The sequence below is a fragment of the Balaenoptera ricei genome, chromosome 8 (assembly GCF_028023285.1).
Source record: "Balaenoptera ricei isolate mBalRic1 chromosome 8, mBalRic1.hap2, whole genome shotgun sequence".
NCBI classification, from domain to species: Eukaryota; Metazoa; Chordata; class Mammalia; order Artiodactyla; family Balaenopteridae; genus Balaenoptera; species Balaenoptera ricei.
In genome coordinates this window covers 108,473,747-108,490,889 of record NC_082646.1, presented here as the reverse complement: position 1 = coordinate 108,490,889, position 17,143 = coordinate 108,473,747, and the positions used below count along the sequence as shown (strand labels likewise).

At 40.9% G+C, this 17,143-nt stretch overlaps 1 protein-coding gene across 12 annotated transcripts in view; it reads left to right on the top strand.

The window, feature by feature from the left end:
- Nucleotides 1-17,143, top strand: part of PC (pyruvate carboxylase) — a 106,540-nt gene that overhangs the window by 11,041 nt on the left and 78,356 nt on the right. Inside the window, exon 2 of one of the 12 annotated variants that reach the window (XM_059932109.1) lies at nucleotides 3,838-4,025. The exons of 10 other annotated variants lie outside the window; for them this stretch is intronic. The gene's annotated coding sequence lies outside the window, so the exon portion shown is untranslated. Of the gene's footprint in view, nucleotides 1-3,837; nucleotides 4,026-6,458; nucleotides 6,547-17,143 lie in introns of those variants that run through there. One more of the 12 variants, XM_059932117.1, reaches the window with a different exon arrangement.

The following is a 17,143-nucleotide window of genomic DNA, read 5'->3' as shown; positions in this document are numbered from 1 at the left end:
CGTTCCTGTCTTGGTTACTGGGTGTGGCCTTAGGAAGCTTGTGACTGGTGAGTGGGACCTGGCTGAAAATTATTAATGCAGTCTGACCTCTCCCCTGTTCTCTGATGCTTATGTGGCTCTGTATGGGTAAAAGCGCAGGTCTGTGGAGTTCCACGAAAAGGAAATTTGAATGGGGGACTGTCTTAGATTCCTGCTTTTCGGAAGTTTTAAATACAGTCCTTCCTTACCTTTGACTCTGAGTTCCCCCTTCAGGTGGTGAAGGAGCATTGCGTGATACACAGCGTGAGAGTCTTATTAAATGGCAGTGACATCACTGAGTATCAGAACCTCCATCCAAAGAGATAGGAAAATGTGCTCCATTTCAGGGCAGGGCATTAAATGGCAGAGGATACAGAGAAAATTAAAACTAAAACTTAAAAAAAAAAAGGCATTTGACATGACAATTTCAGTTCTAGAAATGTAACCTAAGGTATAATAAGACAAGCACACAAGCATACTAGGCTGTTTGGATCAGCATTTTTATAGCAAAAAAAATGGGAAACCACCAAATGTACATCAGAAAAGAATTGCTACATATGCAGTCCATTCAGTGTTATACAATGCAGCTTTAAACATAGCCCATGTACCCTGATCAAACTGTTGCTGTAAACCTATTACCACAGAGCAAGAGCCAAGATACTTTTACTCGAGAAAGGTAAAACAAAGTGTATAATACCTCATTTTGGTTATTTTGGAATGTTATTCCATTTTTTTTTTCTGGATGCTGGAATTATAAAATTATGTGTTTAATAAATGTTGCTGTGTCTTTGTAAATAATCAGATTTTTTAAAAAATTTAGAGAAGTGTGGCATTTAAGACACTTTTTGGGGCTTAAGATCAAGTACAGAGTATTTAAGTATCAGAGTTCTTTTACCCGTATTCTTCAAAAAATTGTTTAGAGGGATGAAAACCTCTTTCTAACTGCCATATGAGATATAGATTCCTCGGGAATGGTGAAATAAGGAGTTCTTAAAAGATATTCCTCTGTAAAAGAAATGAGAAAACTGGCAAAAATTGTCAGAATCAACTTTTTCAGAACTCTGGAAATTAACCAAAGGCTTGCAGCAATCCAGGGAACATTTATTCAAGAAAAATGGCTGACTCTTGTTTTCAACAAAAAATTATGAGGCATGTAAAGAATGGCATGTACACAGGAAAAGACACAATCAGTAGAAACTGTCCCTGAGGAAACTCAGGCCTTAGACTTTATAGACAAAGACTTTAAATCATCTATTTAAAAATATGTTTAGGACTTCCCTGGCAGTCCAGTGGTTAAGACTCGGAGCTTCCACTGCAGGGGACACGGGTTTGATCCCTGGTTAGGGAATTAAGACGATCCCCCATGCCTCGCTGCATGGGCAAAAAAAAATGTTTAAAGAACTAAAGGAAAGTCTGAGAACAATGCCTCACCAAAAAGAGATGATCAATATGGGATAGAAATTACAAAAAAAAAAAAAAATTCTGGAGTTGAAAATTACAATAACTAAAGTGAAAAAATCACTAGGAGCTCAACAGCAGAGTTGGACAGGCAGAAGAATCAGCAAACTTTTTTTGTTTTGGGCGCGCCACACAGACTGTGGGATCTTAGTTCCCTGACCAGGGATTGAACCCGCACCCTCGGCAGTGAAAGTGCAGAGTCCTAACCACTAGACCACCAGGGAATTCCCAGAATCAGCAAACTTGAAGATAGGTCAATTGAGGTTAAACACTGAGAAACAGAAGGAAAAAAGAATGAAGGAAATTGAGCAGAGCCTCAGAGCCTCAGACATCTACAGCATACGCATGCTGGGAGTCCTAGAAAGAGGATAGAAAGGAGCAGAACGAATGTTTGATGAAATAATAGCCCTAAAATTCCCAAATTTGATGAAAAACAGTAATTTATGTACTCAGGAAGTTCAGTGAACTCCAAGTAGGATAAAATCAAAGAGATCCACACCTAGACACATCATAATCAAAGAATCTTGAAAGCAGCAAGAGATAAGCGACTCATCACAAGGACCTTTGATAAGGTTAAGAGCTCACTTCTCCTTGGAAACCATGGATGCCAGAAGGCAGCAGGATGAACATAGATGCCATATGAGGCAAAACCTTCAACTGTATTTGATCTTTGAGCCTTAGATTGCTCTGATCTCTTCCATCTTCAGGGATAACATGTCAGTGTAGTCCCTAAATAACAATTAACTCAAGCTCCTTTCACACTTGACCTGTAGGAATTCTTTTACCAAGTTCCCCTCTGCAGGTGTTTTTAGAAATACCTAAGGAATACTTATTATGTGTTCCACCAAGCCTGGGACATAGTTGGGGCTCAAAAAATCTTTGTTAAATGAATAAAATCTACCTGGGTTACTGATTTCCTTGGCCAGCTGTCTATTTTCTCTTCTGGATGTCACTAGTTCTCCCTGTCTCAGGGTTGTTGCCTCCTTGCTCCTACTATTTTGCCTTCAACATGCAAAAAGACTTATCTCATAACTTCTCAAAGTACATCTTTTAAAAATATTACCAGGGCTTCTGGGTGGCGCAGTGGTTAAGAATCTGCCTGCCAGTGCAGGGGACACAGGTTCGAGCCCTGGTCCGGGAAGATCCCACATGCCGCAGAGCAACTAAGCCCGTGCGTCACAACTACTGAGCCTGTGCTCTAGAGCCCGCGAGCCACAACTACTGAAGCCCACGTGCCTAGAGCCCGTGCTCCGCAACAAGAGAAGCCACCGCAGTGAGAAGCCCGCGCACCACAACAAAGAGTAGCCCCCGCTCGCCACAACTAGAGAAAGCCCACGCACAGCAACGAAGACCCAACACAGCCAAAAATAAAAATAAATAAATAAAATTTTAAAAATAAATAAAATAAAAATATTACCAGATATTTCACAAAATTTTACTGAATGCTTGGGGATAGCAGGATGGAATTACAACACAGAAAAAAAAGTTTTGTCCCCAAAGGTGAATTCAACCTTTACCTCAAGAAAAATAGAACAACTACTATAATCTACTAATGGCAGCCTCTCCCCTACCCATCAGCCATCAAGGTTTCAACAAATACTGGGGTCTAATCTCAACTATCTCACCCCAGGACACTATGCAACCAACTGCTGATGTTGTGTTGCTTTTGTTGTTGATAATATTCCTTATATGTGTATCACGCTTCATAGTTTTATTCTTTATTGGACAGTTCTCATTGGGACAGGTTAAGGTCGTGGTTTCATCGTCATGGATGATGGATCAGAGGTTCGGGGGGGGGGGTTCAGTGACTTACCCAGCTCCACCAGTAAGAGGCAGAGCCAAGCTTTGGAAGCAGCAGTTCCGGTTCCTGGCCTTGGGTTCTTCCTGCTGTCCCACAGAATATTAGAACATGATGCCTCAGTGTCACTGTGCGCAGGTCTGAAAAGACCAACCCGAAACTCTCCGACTTTCCTACTTAAATTAATCTCTTGATCCGTGTTTGCTGCTTTTGTCCCAAAAGCCATTTGTTGTCACCTGGGCTTGTGGCCAGTTGGGAGTCTTCACTCAGGGCAGGGCTCTCCTCCCTGCCATGTTGCTAAGACCTTTTGCCTTTCCTCAGCCTTCCTGGATTTTGACTATTCAGTTCCAGCCGGTTGCAAAACAGCTGTTTGTGTTTTTGCTGACCCGAATCATCTTTCCATCCCTTTTTACTTCTGATATTCTTAAATGGCAGTTTCAATATTTGGCCAAATAAATTCCCCATGATCTAGTCCTGAGTTTTCACACTTGACTGAATGGTTTTAAAAGGGCTAAAGTTATTACTGTGCATTATTCTAAGAAAGTGTTTGTTCTTTCCTCAAGCATTTGCTGTGCATCTGTGGCAGGCACAGATGGATCTGACGACATGGCGCCTGCCTTCAGTCACTTATCCTGTGGTTGAGGAGAGAAGGGATGCATGTCCTGGGGCAAAATACATGCTCGCTCAAGTAGTAACTAACTAATAAGGAACAGTCATAACTGCTGTTTACTGAGTGCTGTTTCTGTGGCAGGTAAGATGCTAAATGCAAAAACGAATGTAGAAAATTACCAGGCAAGTTCCTTAGGTTCTTTGAGCTTTGGTTTCCTCGTCTATAACATAGGGGCAATAAGACCTTCTTCACGGTGATATTGGGGGGATTAAATGAAATAACGTAAAGCGGCACATAGTGGGCATATCCTAGTGGTGGCTGTGTTGATGGGGCCAGTGGAGAATAGTTCCAGGAGAACTCATTATGGAGAGTAGAATACCTGAGGCCAAGGGCCTGCAAGCTGAGGGGACTGGGTGGGAGGGGAGCTGCTCAGAAAGGACTTCTTGGGAGAGCTGGCCCTTGAATGAGGGCGTCACATTGGGGTTGGTGGAGAGGAGGGGACGGTACCCAGAAAGTGGCACACGGAGCAAAGTCATGGCGATGAGAAGAGCCAGGCATGGGAAAGGTGTGATGCCCCTAGCCTCACTGGCAGGAGGAAGGCGATGGATGGTCCATGAAGGTGGAGATTTGTGTCTGCTTTGTTTTCTGCTGAACCCACAGGACCCTGGCACTTAGGAAACCCTGTTAAAAAAAAAAAAGGATGCTGTTGGGGAGTAGCGAGCGTCGGGGCTGGGAGGTTCATTCTGTGAATGCCCAGCTGCCTGTTGGGATTTGAGACAACAAGAAGCCTCTGAGATGCTTGAGCTGGCGACCCCCCGAAAGGTGAATGGGGTTTTGAGAAACTCTTCTGGAAGCAGTGAGCCGGCTGACCTGGCATGGGGAGAGGCAGGAGGTCAGGGTGGGGGACCAGCTCTGAGAGGCAGTTGTTGTAATTCAGACCTGCTGTTGCCACGTGTGTGGACCAGGGAAGGGGTGGTGATGGGAAGGAAGAAGTGAACACAGAAGAAAGGTTGTCATGGGGAGAAGTGGAGAGAGGACTTGGAGAGCTCTAGTTTGTAACTCTACCTCTGTCCTGAAATGCAGAGCAAGAAAAGCCACGCATTCATGTAGCTGAAGGACTGAGGTCGGGGAAAGTGGAGAGGCGTAGAAATAAGGAGTTGAAATGGGGTGCCATCTTTGGAGACGGGCTATTAAACCCAACTCAAAATTTCCTGAGAAAATTGAGTTTGCTTGAGACCGGAGCAGTTAGTCCTGAGAACTTGCCTGGAGAGAAGTTAGAATAGATGGGGGACACCTGCTGATGAGAGGGGAAGTGCTTGGAGACTGAAGTCACAAGTTAGGGGATGGTCAGCTTTACCTTCTATTATAGAAAAGGTCTGAGTCTAGTCCTGTAGCTGGCCTCTCCCTTTGTTGTTCTTACAACTGTGAGTCAGTTTTCTTCCCCCTCATGACTCACTTTTGCAGCTGGGGAGAACACACAGCTTAAAGAGGCTTTCTCTCCAGGGGGCAGATGAAGGACATTTCTGGGGCAGAGGGCCTCAGAATGTAGCCATTCCTGGCAGACTTATGGCCCCAGAAGGACATTTCAGTCACTGCCTCTTTGAGATTTTTGTCCCAGGTCAGCCAGCCCAGCAGAGTAAGCCCAAGTGGTCAGTTATCGATGGGATCCCAGCCAGGGGTCTCTGATGGTGTTTTTTACCTTCAGCATCTCTGACACCAAATGTGTGCTGTTTTTCCCAGCACCAACAAATTCTCTGACACTCTGACACCAACTGGGTGATCTACAATTTAATTCAGTTCTGACACTAACCACCTGGAGTTAGTGCAGATACCAGAGGTTAAGGGCTCAATCCCACAAGACTGTCCCTATTTCAGTCCCCAGTCCCCAGTTACCACCTGTACTTCTGACCAACCGGCTAGAAATAGGGCATTCCCACCTAGGTTTGATAATTTGCTGTAATGGCTCATAGAACTCAGGGAAACACTTTACTTACATTTACTGATTTATTTTAAAGGATACAAATAAACAGCCAGATAAAGGGGTACTTTAGGTGAGGTCTGGAAGGATCCAGGCACAGGATCTTCTGTCCCCATGGAGTTAGGGTGCCTCACCCTCCTGGCATTCACCAACTAGGAAGTTCCCTGAACCCTGTGGTTTAGGGTATTTGTGGAGGTTCCATTGTGTAGGCATGATTGGCCATTGGTGATTAACTCAATCTCCAGCTCCTCCCTACTTCCTCGAAGTCCGGGGTTAGGGCTGAAAGTGCCAATCCTCTAATCACGTGGTTGCTTCCTGCGGTAGCCAGCCTCTATCCTGATGCTGTATTTAGGGGCTCACCAAGAGTCATTGTATCAGCACAAACTCAGGCGTGGTTGAAAGGGACTTTTATGAATAACAAAAGGTGCTCCTCTCACCCCTATCACTCAGGAAATTCCAAGCGTTTTAGAAACTCTTGTGCCAGGAACCTAGGGCAAAGACCAAATATATATTTCTTATTATATCACAACATTGCAGGGTCTCTGTGGAATTCTGGGCTTGGATGGGCTGGAGTTGTACCCTGGCTGTGAAATCTTTTGAGATGATGGAGTACCTTCCACCCTGAAATCTGAGGTCTCGTGAAACAGTTACTGATAAGGCAAAGGAAGCCCAGGTGTGACCCAGGTAATGGCCTCAGCAGCGCTACACTTGAATCTAATAGAGTTTTATAACAGGTTACCAAGTGGTAACCCAAAAGATTAGGGCTTGACTTAAAAAAAAAAAAAAAAAAGAAAAGAGTTTTATATTTTAGCTCAGTAATACTTGCACCTGGTACAGATGTATAAATGTATAAAAATCTCCTTTTGTTTTCTCTCCCTTATAACCCATTTCCTCTCCCTAGAGGCCACCTCTGGTTAAAGTGTCTTGTCTATCCTTTTAGAGATGATGTGGCCATTTAAAATAGAAGTATATTTCTGTTCTTTTTTTCTCCTACACCCTCTCTCTGCTCTGTGCCCTTTTCATTTATCAATGTATCTTAGAGATCTTCCATATCAGTACAGATGTCTGCCTCACTCTTTTTTTTTTTTAAATAAAATGCACATCTTTATTTGTATATTAGAGAGTCTGAAAGAATATATACCAAACTGTTAATTCTATTTGAGGAAAAAAAGGGAGGGTATCAGTTACTGTGTTTTCACTTGCAAATAATAGAAAATATAGACACAAATATGCTTAAATAATAAATGGAATATATTGACCAAGTAACCAAAAAGCTCAGAGGTGAAGTGGGCTTGGGTGAAGGGTTGATACAGGAGTTCAACAGTGTCATTCAGCTGCCAGCTTTTCTCTGTCTTGCCCTTTGCCTTCAAAGGTAAAAGCTTCTTGAGGACATTATGCTAAGTGAAATAAGCCAGACAAAAAAGGACAAATACTGTATGATTCCACTTATATAAGGTACCTAGAACTGTCAAACTCTTTTTTTTTTTAACATCTTTGTTGGAGTATAATTGCTTTACAATGTTGTGTTAGTTTCTGCTGTATCACAAAGTGAATCAGCTATATGCATACATATATCCCCATATCCCTTCCCTGTTGCGTCTCCCTCCCACCCTCCTTATCCCACCCCTCTATGTGGTCGCCAAGCACGGAGCTGATCTCCCTGTGCTATGCAGCTGCTTCCCACTAGCTATCTCTTTTACATTTGGTAGTGTATATATGTCAATGCTACTGTCTTACTTCATCCCAGCTTACCCTTCCCCCTCCCCGTGTCCTCAAGTCCATTCTCTACATCTGTCTTTATTCCTGTCCTGCCCCTAGGTTCTTCAGAACCATTTTTTTTTAGATTCCATATATATGTGTTAGCATACGGTATTTGTTATCCTCTTTCTGACTTACTTCACTCTGTATGACAGACTTAAGTCCATCCGCCTCACGACAAATAACTCAATTTCATTTCTTTTTATGGCTGAGTAATATTCCATTGTATATATGTGCCACATCTTCTTTATCCATTCATCTGTTGATGGACACTTAGGTTGCTTCCATGTCCTGGCTATTGTAAATAGAGCTTCAGTGAACATTGTGGTACATGTATCTTTTTGAATTATGGTTTTCTCAGGGTATATGCCCAGTAGTGGGATTGCTGGGTCATATGGTAGTTCTATTTTTAGTTTTTTAAGGAACCTCCATACTGTTCTCCATAGTGGCTGTATCAATTTATATTCCCACTAACAGTGCAAGAGGGTTCCCTTTTCTCCACACCCTCTACAGCATTTATTGTTTCTAGATTTTTTGATGATGGCCATTCTGACTCGTGTGAGGTAATACCTCATTGTAGTTTTGATTTGCATTTCTCTAATGATTAGTGATGTTGAGCATCTTTTCATGTGTTTGTTGGCAATCTGTTTATCTTCTTTGGAGAAATGTCTATTTAGGTCTTCTGCCCATTTTTGGATTGGGTTGTTTGTCTTTTTGATATTGAGCTGCATGAGCTGCTTATATATTTTGGAGATTAATCCTTTGTCAGTTGCTTCGTTTGCAAACATTTTCTCCCATTCTGTGGGTTGTCTTTTTGTCTTTTTTACGGTTTCGTTTGCTGTGCAAAAGCTTTTAAGTTTAATTAGGTCCCATTTGTTTATTTTTGTTTTTATTTGCATTTCTTTAGGAGGTGGGTCAAAAAGGATCTTGCTGTGATTTATGTCATAGAGTGTTCTGCCTATGTTTTCCTCTAAGAGTTTTATAGTGTCTGGCCTTATATTTAGGTTTTTAATCCATTTTGAGTTTATTTTTGTGTATGGTGTTAAGAAGTGTTCTAATTTCATTCTTTTACATGTAGCTGTCCAGTTTTCCCAGCACCACTTATTGAAGAGGTTGTCTTTTCTCCATTGTATACTCTTGCCTCCTTTATCAAAGATAAGGTGACCATATGTGCGTGGGTTTATCTCTGGGCTTTCTATCCTGTTCCATTGATCTATATTTCTGTTTTTGTGCCAGTACCATACTGTCTTGATTACTGTAGCTTTGTGGTATAGTCTGAAGTCCGGGAGCCAGATTCCTCCAGCTCCAGCTCTGTTTTTCTTTCTCAAGATTGCTTCAGCTCTTTGGGGTCTTTTGTGTCTCCATACAAATTTTAAGATTTTTTGTTCTAGTTCTGTAAAAAATGCCACTGGTAATTTGATAGGGATTGCATTGAATCTGTAGATTGCTTTGGGTAATATAGTCATTTTCACAATGTTGACTCTTCCAATCCAAGAACATGGTATATCTCTCCATCTGTTTGTATCATCTTTAATTTCTTTCATCAGTGTCTTATAGTTTTCTGCATACAGGTCTTTTGTCTCCTTAGGTAGGTTTATTCCTAGGTATTTTACTCTTTTTGTTGCAGTGGTAAATGGGAGTGTTTCCTTAATTTCTCTTTTAGATTTTTCATCATTAGTGTATAGGAATGCAAGAGATTTCTGTGCATTAATTGTGTATCCTGCTACTCTACCAAATTCATTGATTAGCTCTAGTAGTTTTCTGGTAGCATCTTTAGGATTCTCTATGTATAGTATCATGTCATCTGCAAACAGTGACAGTTTTACTTCTTCTTTTCCGATTTGGATTCCTTTTATTCCTTTTTCTTCTCTGATTGCTGTGGCTAAAACTTCCAAAACTATGTTGAATAATAGTGGTGAGTGTGGGCAACCTTGCCTTTGTTCCTGATCTTAGAGGAAATGGTTTCAGTTTTTCACCATTGAGGACGATGTTGGCTGTGGGTTTGTCATATATGGTCTTTATTATGTTGAGGTAGGTTCCCTCTATGCCTACTTTCTGGAGAGTTTTTTTATCACAAATGAGTGTTGAATTTTTTTTATTTATTTATTTATTTATTTATTTATTTATGGCTGCATTGGGTCTTTGTTTCTGTGCGAGGGCTTTCTCTTGTTGCGGCAAGTGGGGGCCACTCTTCATCGCAGTGCCCAGGCCTCTCACTATCATGGCCCCTCTTGTTGTGGAGCACAGGCTCCAGACGCGCAGGCTCAGTGATTGTGGCTCACGCACGGGCCTAGTTACTCCGCAGCATGTGGGATCTTCCCAGACCAGGGCTCGAACCCGTGTCCCCTGCATTGGCAGGCAGATTCTCAACCACTGCGCCACCAGGAAGCCCATGAGTGTTGAATTTTGTTGAAAGCTTTTTCTGCATCTATTGAGATTATCATATGTTTTTTATCCTTCAATTTGTAATATGGTGTATCACACTGATTGATTTGAGTATATTGAAGAATCCTTGCATTCCTGGGCTAAACCCCACTTGATCATGGTGTATGATCCTTTTAATGTGCTGTTGGATTCTGTTTGCTGGTATTTTGCTGAGGATTTTTGCATCTGTGTTCATCAGAGATACTGGCCTGTAGTTTTCTTTTTTTGTGACATCTTTGTCTGGTTTTGGTATCAGGGTGATGGTGGCCTCATAGCATGAGTTTGGGAGTGTTCCTCCCTCTGCTATATTTTGGAAGAGTTTGAGAAGGATGGGTGTTAGCTCTTCTCTAAATATTTGATAGAATTCGCCTGTGAAGCCATCTGGTCCTGGGCTTTTGTTTGTTGGAAGATTTTTAATCACAGTCTCAATTTCAGTGCTTGTGATTGGTCTGTTTATATTTTCTATTTCTTCCAGGTTCAGTCTCGGAAGGTTGTGCTTTTCTAAGAATTTGTCCATTTCTTCCATGTTGTCCACTTTATTGGCATGGAGTTGCTTGTAGTAATCTCTCATGATCCTTTGTATTTCTGCAGGGTCAGTTGTTACTTCTCCTTTTTCATTTCTAATTCTGTTGATTTGAGTCTTCTCCCTTTTTTTCTTCATGAGTCTGGCTAATGGTTTATCAGTTTTGTTTATCTTCTCAAAGAACCAGCTTTTAGTTTTATTGATCTTCGCTATTGTTTCCTTCTTTTTCATTTATTTCTGATCTTTATGATTTCTTTTCTTCTGCTAACTTTGGGGTTTTTTGTTGTTGTTCTTCTTCTTTCTCTAATTTCTTTAGGTGTAAGGTTAGGTTGTTTATTTGAGATATTTCTTGTTTCTTGAGGTAGGATTGTATTGTTATAAACTTCCCTCTTAGAACTGCTTTTGCTGCATCCCATAGGTTTTGGGTCATCGTGTTTTCATTGCCTCTTTAACAGCTGTGTAGCATTCCATAGTTTTTTTTTTCTTCTTTTTGCCATATGTTTATTGCAAAATATATCATACAGAAGACATATTTAAGACACGTACGCACACGCACACACACAAAAACCAAAATAATAAAATGAGCATATATGTCCCATCCCCCAGGTTAAGGAATAAAAAGGTTATGACCATGTAAGCCCCCTAAGTGCCCTAACCCCCACAACTCTTCTGACTTTTTTTTTTAATTTAATTAATTCATTAATTTACTTTTGGCTGCGTTGGGTCTTCATTGCTGTGCGTGGGCCTTCTCTAGTTGCAGCAAGCGGGGGCTGCTCTTCATTGCGGTGCGCGGGCTTCTCATTGCGGTGGCTTCTCTTGTTGCGGAGCATGGGCTCTAGGCACGCAGGCTTCAGTAGTTGTGGCTCGCAGGGTCAGTAGTTGTGGCTCATGGGCTCTAGAGCACAGGCTCAGTAGTTGTGGCGCACGGGCTTAGTTGCTCCGCGGCATGTGGGATCTTCCCGGACCAGGGCTCGAACCCGTGTCCCCTGCATTGGCAGGCAGATTCTTAACCACTGCACCACCAGGGAAGTCCCTATTCTGAGTTTTGTAGTAATCATTCTCTTGATTTTCTCAATAGTTTACCATTTATGGACAATCTCTAAATAACTTATTGTTTTGTTTTTTGTTTTTGTTTTTTAAAAATAGATTTATTTATTTATTTATTTATTTTTGGCTGCTTTGGCTCTTCGTTGCTGTGCGCAGGCTTTCTCTAGTTGTGGTGAGCGGGGGCTACTCTTTGTTGCAGTGCGCGGGCTTCTCATTGTGGTGGCTTCTCTTTGTTGCTGAGCACGGGGTCTAGGTGCGTGGGCTTCAGTAGTTGTGGTTCACGGGCTCTAGAGCGCAGGCTCAGTAGTTGTGGCACACGGTCTTAGTTGCTCCGTGGCATGTGGGATCTTCCCCGACCAGGGCTCAAACCCGTGTCCCCTGCACTGGCAGGCGGATTCTTAACCACTGTGCCACCAGGGAAGCCCCTAACTTACTGTTTAGTTGTGCCTTTTTTGGAACATCATAGACATGGAGTTGTACTGTAGACTTCTGTGACTGGCTTCGCATTACATTGGGATTTATCCACGGGCATGCATGTGACTCCTTTCGTTTTCACTGCTGTGTAGCTTTACGCTGTAGGAATGTGTTACAGTGTATTTATCCTTTCTGCTGCCAAGAAGCCTGTAGGCTGCTTCCATGTGTTTGCTCTTAGGAATAGCCGTGCTGTGCACATTCTTATACACGGCCCCTGGTGTACGGGAGCAAGTTTTTCCCGGATATGAAGTAGGAGTGGAATTCCTGCCACATCTAACTCTTCCTGGTTATGCAAAACTCTATTCCAGTGTGGTTGTACTAATTTACCCTTTTTCCCACCAGCAATATAGAGCATTGAGTATTTTCTGACCACCCATGTGGTGGGAATTTGTTCCACAAAACTGTGAGTGTTGTCTTGTGATTAGAGCTTCTTGGGGTGAGTTTGTTTTGTTTCTCCAACTGCTCAGTGCCGAAGATAGAGACACTTGATGTTTTGTGCAGGTAGCTCTTGGGGGTGAGGAGAGGTAGATCAGGTTTATTTCTGCTTTACTCATATTCTGATGGAGTATTGTTGGAAGTCACAACTTCACTGGAGGTAAGGTCTCCTTAGACCTCCCACCTTGGGTGGGCTCTGGGCTCTGCCTGTGTGCCCTTTGAAACTTTGAAAACTGAAGCTCAGGTTTGCCTTGGTTCTGCAAATGCCCTCAGGGCAAAAACTTCAATGTTTACTTGCCTCTCTGGGTTTCTGCCTCTGCTTAGATTTGGACCCAAGTGTTCCTTATTTTCTTGCTAACTTGTCTATTCTTTTAAGAAAAAAATTTAAATATATATACATATATAGACACACACACATATTTTATCTAGCATTTTTAGTTGTTTTCAGCAGGAGGGATGGACGGTTATCTTGCCCAGCTAGAAAAATTCTTGTTTAAAGTAGTGCTTTTGGAATGGAGTCCTTGCATTGCTAGGGATATGGCTTCCATTCTCATGGGTCTTTGGGTTTCACACTTGAGAATAAGACCATCAGTATCACAGTGATGTTATGGAGGTGGTTTGGGCCGTTCCCCCAGAGTTGTAGTACTTTGCTGCTTGGGTTGGGCCAGGAAATGTGACTCACTCATTTCAAACTCATGTGACACTGATTTGTCCCAGAAGGCCACTTTGTGAATTTGTAATGGAAGATGGAATCCCTGGGGTCTGCCCCTCCTGGTTTTAAAGACCTGTGGTTGGCCCATCTGTACCAAGTAGGTCTTGCCAGGGGCTAGGTCCACTCTAGCATTCACTGTATAGACAGGGTTGCTTTGGAGAGCAGGAATAGCGCAATTATTACTACATGTCTTAAGGGATTTTAAAAATGATATTATCCTATTTCAGACCCTGGTCCCCCTTGACTCTGGTTGCAGATTCCTACATTCACATAGATCTTTTTCCAAATATTTTGCCCTTCTGATTTGTGGAATTCCCCATAATTCACATATTTTTTGCATTCCTGGGAAGACTGAATACCCTGCTGTTATTCTGCTACTGCTAAACTGATCTTGTTATGTGTTAATTTCAGGCTGGCCTGATTCTTGTTTGGTTTTGTGTTTTCTTAAAAACCTTTTTATATTGTCCTTCTGTTGTCTGGAAACCAAAAAGGCTACTTATTTATTTTATTTTTCCTTTTTTTCTTATTGTGGTAAAATACACATAAACTTTACCCTGTGAGCCATTTTTAAGTATACAGTTCAGTGGTATTAAGTCCATTTCACACTGTTGTGCAACCATCCTCACCTTCCATCCCCATAACTCTTTTCATCTTGTAAAACAGAAACTCGCCGTTAAACAATAACTTCCATTCTCCCCTCCCTGCCAGGCCCTGGCAACCATCATGATACTTTTCGTCTTTTCATGTGCTTATTGGCCATTTTATATATCTTCTTTGAAGAAATGTCTATCCAAGTCCTTTTTTCCATTTTTGAATTGGGTTGTTTGTTTTTTTGCTGTTGAGTTTTAGGAGTTCTCTCTGTATTCTAGTTATTTACCCTTTATCAGATATATGATTTGCAAATATTTTCTCCCTTTCTGTGGGTTGCCTTTTTACTCTGTGAATAATGTCTTCTTTTTTTTTTAATTAATTTTTATTGGAGTACAGTTGATTTACAATGTTGTTACTTTCTGCTGTACAGCAAAGTGAATCAGTTATACATATACGTGTATCCATTCTTTTTTTAGATTCTTTTCCCATATAGGTCATTACAGAGTACTGAGTAGAAGTTCCCTGTGCTATACAGTAGGTTCTTATTTGTTATCTATTTTATTTTATTTATTTTTAAATTTTTTAAATAAATTTATTAATTTGTTTTTATTTTTGGCTGTATTGGGTCTTTGTTGCTGCTCATGGGCTTTCTCTAGTTGAGGCAAGCAGGGGCTACTCTTCACTGCGGTACGTGGGCCTCTCATTGTCTTGGCTTGTTGCAGAGCACAGGCTCTAGAGTGCAGGCTCAGTTGCTCTGCGGCATGTGGAATCCTCCCGGGCCAGGGCTCGAACCTGTGTCCCCTGCACTGGCAGGCGGACTCCCAACCACTGCACCACCAGGGAAGCCCTGTTATCTATTTTATGTATAGTAGAGTGTATATGTCAATCCCAATCTCCCAATTTATCCCTCCCCTTCTTCCCCCCCGCCAGTAACCATAAGATTGTTTTCTACATCTGTAACTCTATTTCTGTTTTGTAAATAAGTTCATCTAAAACATTTTTTTAGATTCCACATATAAGTGTTATCATATGATGTTTGTCCTTCTCTGTCTGACTTACTTCACTCAGTATGACGATCTCTGGGTCCATCCATGTTGCTGCAAATGGCATTATTTTGTTCTTTTTTATGGCTGAGTAATATTCCATTGTATATATGTGTCACATCTTCTTTATCCATTCCTCTGTCGGTGGACATTTAGGTTGCTTCCACATCCTGTCTATTGTAAATAGTGCTGCAGTGAACACAGTGGTGCATGTATCTTTTTGAATGATGGTTTTCTCCGAGTATATGCCCAGGAGTGGGATTGCTGAATCACAAAGTAGCTCTATTTTTAGTTTTTTAAGGAACCTCCATACTGTTCTCCATTGTGGCTGTACCAGTTTACATTCCCACCAACAGTGTAGGAGGGTTCCCTTTTCTCCACACCCTCTCCAGCAGTTACTGTTTATAGATTTTTTGATGATGGCCATTCTGACTGGTATGAAGTGGTACCTCATTGTAGTTTTGATTTGCATTTCTCTAATAATTAGTGATGTTGAGCATCTTTTCATGTGCTTTTTGGCCATCTGAATAATGTCTTCAGATACACAAATTTTTAAAATTTTCATGAAGTTCAATTTGTCTATTTTTTCTTTTGTTATTTGTGCCTTTGATGTCATATCAGAGAAGTCCAGTGTCCGAAGTCATGAAGCTTTTGTCCTGTTTTCTTCTAAGAGTGTTGTTATTTTTGGTTTTACATTTAGGTCCTTGATCCACTTTGAGTTTATTTTTGTATATGGTGTTAGGTAAGAGTCCAACTTCATTCTTTTGGATGTGGGTATCCAATATTCCCAGCACTATTAGTTGAAAAGACTGTCCTTTCCCCATTCAATAGTCTTAGCATCCTTGTCAAAAATCATTTGACCATATATGTGAGAGTTTATTTCTGGGCTCTTTGTTCTATTCCATTGGTCTATGTGTCTGTCTTTATGCCAGTACCACACTGTAATTGATTACTATAGCTTTGTAGTAGGTTTTGAAATCCGGAAGTATGAGTCTTCCAGTTTTGTTCTTCTTTTTCAAGATTGTTTTGGCTATTTGGGGTCCCTTGAGATTCCATTCCAGGATGGGTTTTTCTATTTCTACAAAAAAATGTCATTAGGATTTTGATAGGGATTGCTCTGAATCTGTAGAATGCTTTGGGTAGTATTGACATTTTAACAATATTAAGTCTTCCAGTCCATGAACATGGGATGTGTTTTCATTTATTTATGTCTTCTTTAATTTCTTTCAGCAGTGTTTTATAGTTTACATTGTACCAGTCTATCACCTTCTTGGTTAATTCCTAAGTATTTTATTCTTCTTGATGCTATTGTAAATGGAATTGTTTTTGCAATTTTCTTTTCAGATAATTAATTGTTCATGTATAGAAATGCAACTGTTTTTTGTGTACTGACATTGTATCCTGATACTTTGCTGAATTCATCTATTAGCTCTCACAGCTTTTTTATGGACTTGGTTGAGTTTTTACGTGTAAAATCATATCTGCAAACAGAGGTAATTTTACTTCTTCCTTTCCAATTTGGATGCCTTTAATTTCTCTTTCTTTCATAGTTGCTCTGGCTAGAACTTCTAGTACTATGTTGAATAGAGTGGAGAAAGTGGCATCCTTACTTTGTTCCTGATTGTAGAAAAAGCTTTGTCTTTCACCATTGGATATTATGTTTGCTGTGGGGTTTTCATAAATAGCTTTTATTATGGGGAGGTAGTTTACTTCTATTACTGTTTTGTTGAATGTTTTTACTCTGAAAGGGTGTTATTTTGTTAAATGCTTTTTTTGCATCAAATGAGATGATCATGTGGGGTTTTTTTCTTCATTTTGTTGATGTGGCATATAACATTGATGTATTTTTGTTTGTTGAACCATCCTTGCATTCCAGGAGTAAATCCCACTGTGTCATGGTGTATAATCCTTTTAATATGCCTCTGAATTCTGTTTGTGGATTTTTACATCAGGGTTCATAAGGGATATTGATCTGTAGTTGTTTTTTTTTCTTTGTAGTGTCTTTGTCAGGCTTTGTTATTAGGATTCTGCTAGCCTCATAGAATGAGTTAGGAAGTGTCCCCTCCTCTTCAGTTTCTTGGAAAACTTTCAGGAGGATTGGTATTAGTTCTTTAAATGTTTGATAGAATTCACCAGTGAAGCCATCACGTCCAGGATTTTTCTTTGTTGGGTGATTTTTATTTACTGATTCAATCTCCTTACTAGTTATAGGTCTATTCAGATTTTTTTATTTCTATGTGATTTAGTCTTTGTGATTTTGTGTTTCTAGGAATT